This window comes from Cololabis saira, chromosome 23, assembly GCF_033807715.1.
Source record: "Cololabis saira isolate AMF1-May2022 chromosome 23, fColSai1.1, whole genome shotgun sequence".
Taxonomy (NCBI): Eukaryota; Metazoa; Chordata; class Actinopteri; order Beloniformes; family Belonidae; genus Cololabis; species Cololabis saira.
The window spans coordinates 34,907,350-34,911,179 of NC_084609.1; the positions used below are offsets into that span (position 1 = coordinate 34,907,350).

Below are 3,830 nucleotides of genomic sequence, written 5' to 3' on the forward strand. Positions count from 1 at the left end.
CTACTTGGTCTGACCCTGACAAGGGGTTTGATGGTTTCCACAAAGGCATGGATAGAATAAAGCTACATGAAATGTCACCAGCACACCAAGAGGCAGAGAGGAAACTATTCATCACTAAATATCGCATTACAGAGGACAAAACTGTAATCGCAGGACTCATTCAGGCAGAAAGACTAGCTATTGAGAAAAACAGGAAAGTAGTTAAAAGGCTGATGGATATTACTCTCTATTTAGTCAAGCAAGGTATCGCCTTTAGGGCACACAGGGAGTATGCTGGCCTAGGAGCCCCATCTGTTAATGAGGGCAACTTCCTTGAACTTTTAAAACTAATGGCAAGATATGACAATATCCTTGAGAATCACTTAAATGAAAAAAATAAGGTTTACAAATACATACATCCGGACTCTCAAAACGAGATGATCACATGCCTTGCCCGAGAGACACTGCAAATGATTCTTAAAGAAATTAAGGATGCTGTTTTTTACTCTGTCATTGTTGATTCAACAATTGATATTTCAAGGGTGGATCAATTTTCATTGTCCATAAGGTATGTCAATAAGAGTGGTAAAAGTGTTGAGCGATTTATTAAATTTGATGAGCTGTCCAGTGGCAATGCAGAAGCATTCCATGAATTACTAATTAAAGCGCTCCAGGACCTGGGACTTAATGTTACCAAAATGCGAGGGCAGGCATACGATGGAGCTAGGACTATGTCTGGTCACATATCAGGCCTTCAAAAAAGAGTGAAAGACTCATGTAGCTCTAAGGCTCTGTATGTGCATTGTTGTGCCCATAACTTAAACCTTATTCTTGTTGATGCTGCGTCATCATGTACAACTGGGAAACTCTTCTTTGGTACTCTTGAAGCATTGTATTGCTTTTTAACATTGAGTTTACCTCGTTACAGAATACTAGAAGAAAAACAGGATAAATTGGTTAAAGACACAGCTTTGACATTGAAAAGTCTCTCTGATACAAGGTGGGCCTCAAGAAAGCAAGCCACTGAAGCGGTACTAAGAAGTATGCCAGCAAATATAGAGACACTTGATGTAGTAATCAATGAGGATGTCGGCTCAACACCAAAAGCAGCAGCAGATGCACGAGGTCTGCTAGCCACAATTGAGACATTTGAGTTCATGTTCATGCTCAACTTTTGGAACTTTGTTTTAGGGAAAACATTTTGTCTATCAAACTATCTTCAGAAAGAATCAATCGATTTAATCTCTGCACTTGCGCAAATTGACAGCTGCGCACGCACATTGAAACAACTGAAATCTAATGAGGGCTTTGAGGAAATTGAGAGATCTGCGAAAGAGAAAGCAGAAGAATGTAAAACATCTACAGAGTTCAAGCAGGGGAGAGTAAGAAAGAGAAAACGTTTCCATGATGAAGTTGCCACAGACGAGCCTATATCTGACAGTAGAGCACGTTTTAAAGAGCAGACCTTTGAGCACATTCTAAAAGTATTTGACACACAGTTTGAAACACGTTTCACAGACCTTCGAAACACAGTTAGTAAGTGTCAGGTCCTAAATGAAAAGCACTTTTTTGATAAGAATTCCATCCAGAGGATCAATGAATTGGCAGAATTTTATTCAGAGGATCTGGATGCAGAATGTGTTGAGAATGAATATTCCTCATTCAGAGACGTGTACAAACAACTGTTCCCTAGCCCTGATGGAGCAGGGTTTACTACAGCAGAGATTCTGCCCTTTCTAATTGCAAATGACTTGCATGAAGCGTATCCTAACGTTGCAACGTTATATCGTATATTTCTCACTATTCCTACAAGCAGCGCACAGGCTGAGCGCACCTTCAGTCGCCTTAAGCTCATTAAAACCTATCTGCGCTCAACAATGACTGAGAGTCGTCTCTCAGATCTCGCAATGCTTTATGTTGAGAGAGAGGTTACTGCGTCCATTACATTGGATAATGCTATTGAAACATTTTCCAGGATGAAGAAAAGAAAAACTAAGTTCTGAATTGTTTTTCTTCTGAGAGCAATGCTCAAATATTGGCAGTTGGCATAAAATATGCATCTTCTCCTTTTCTCCAATAGCCCTTTTTGATACTGCACTTTAATGTTCATCAATAAGTATCTTATTTTTGGCATCCAGATGTATTATTGTTGGGATTGTAATGGCACCTTAAGTTGTTTTATTGTAATTTTATTGAGTATGTCTTTGTATTGGGACTGAGTTGGGAATGTTTAATGTGAATTTTATTTATATGCTGCTATGTTGGTCAGTCATGTGTTTTTTCTTATTTATTGTATTTATTTATTTTGCCATTTTGTATAAAATACCAGTCTGAGATGGATGTTTGTTTAGCCCTATATGATGCAGTGAGTTGGAACTTGGAGGTCATTGGTATTTTGCTGAATGCAGCAATAAAATGAGGAGGATAATAATTATAATTGTTGTCATGACACTTTCTTTGGCTTTCTCGTTTCTCATTCAGTTTTTACTCCTTATATTGTCTAAAATTGAATAGGGGAATACACAGAGCTTTGCCCTCTTGCACTATTCACCACCCTGCAGTTATTATTATCCTGTGCTATGCATTCATCTGCTGATCTGGAATGGTCTTTTTTGTTATAATCATTGAAGCTGCTTGTGGCTGTCAATCTGTTTCTAAACGACTTAAAGTCATGCAAAGTTAACCGATCCGACCCGTAAGATCCCAAAAATTTTGCAGTGTAGGCCTCCGCTACGCGGGGGCCCCTTTGGGCTCAGAACCCATAAGGGATTACACCTGGCGACGCCCCTGGTGATTGGTGACAGTGAAAGTTACGGAAGAGAAAATGAGCGAGTGTTGAAATAAAGACAGTAATGTACCAGATATAATGCTATTTTAGCAGAAAACAATCTAAGTTTTAGACAAAAAAGTTGGAAAAGATCTGAGCCTGCACGCCGTGCAGCAGCGACAGACCGCAACACATTGCGTTACCCAAAGAGAAGCAAGCACAACGAGGATGGGATTTGAACCCATGCGTGCAGAGCACAATGGATTAGCAATCCATCGCCTTAACCACTCGGCCACCTCGTCTAGTGCTCCTTAATCTAGTCCCCAATCAATTACTGCTAATTCAATTAGTGCCTACTCAACTCGTCATCATTCAACTACTCCTTATCAAATAACCCTCATTCATCTCACCCTTATTTAACTCATCCTTGCTCATCTAAAACTCATTCAACAAGTCCATACTCAACTAGCCCTCATTCAACTCTTCTTTATTCAATTAGTCCTTACTCAACTAGTCCCAAATCAACGATTACTTGTTTAACTAGCCATTATTCAACTAGTCCTCATTAAACTAGTCATCAATGATGCAGTTCAACTAGACATCAATGTGTGCTGTCTACACCTGTTTATATAGTGGTCTCTGTAGTCCAACAACTAACTAGGGGCCTGTACTACGAAGCAAGTTCAACATACCCAGGATATCTTTTCCTTATCCAGATTCACTAACCCGGACAATTGCAATCACGCTAAGCGGTCACACGACGGTGGTTATCAACTCGGTATATCAACCCAGGTTTCTCCAATCTGGATATGAGCGCGTGCACATAAAAGGGGCGGTGTTTTCAGCGCATGACCAATCGCAAGCATGGAGAAGTCCGCTGTCAGAGCGAAGAGCAAACAATAATTTTACGGAAATATGATGAGTATAGGCATATAATACAGGCAAAAAGCAACACAGTTGCAGCTGCAAAATGCAGGAAAGACAGCTGGAAAAAGATCGCTGACTGTATAAATGCGTAAATTCATAGGGATATAAACATCACTGCCCCATCATTAGGGCATAAGTAGATCTGACTATAATTACA

At 39.9% G+C, this 3,830-nt stretch overlaps 1 non-coding gene across 1 annotated transcript; it reads right to left on the reverse strand.

The window, feature by feature from the left end:
- Nucleotides 1-2,966: 2,966 nt before the first annotated feature.
- On the reverse strand, nt 2,967-3,048 carry trnas-gcu (transfer RNA serine (anticodon GCU)). The gene has a single exon. It is a non-coding gene; the product is annotated as a tRNA-Ser (tRNA).
- Between the last annotated feature and the right edge of the window lie 782 nt (nt 3,049-3,830).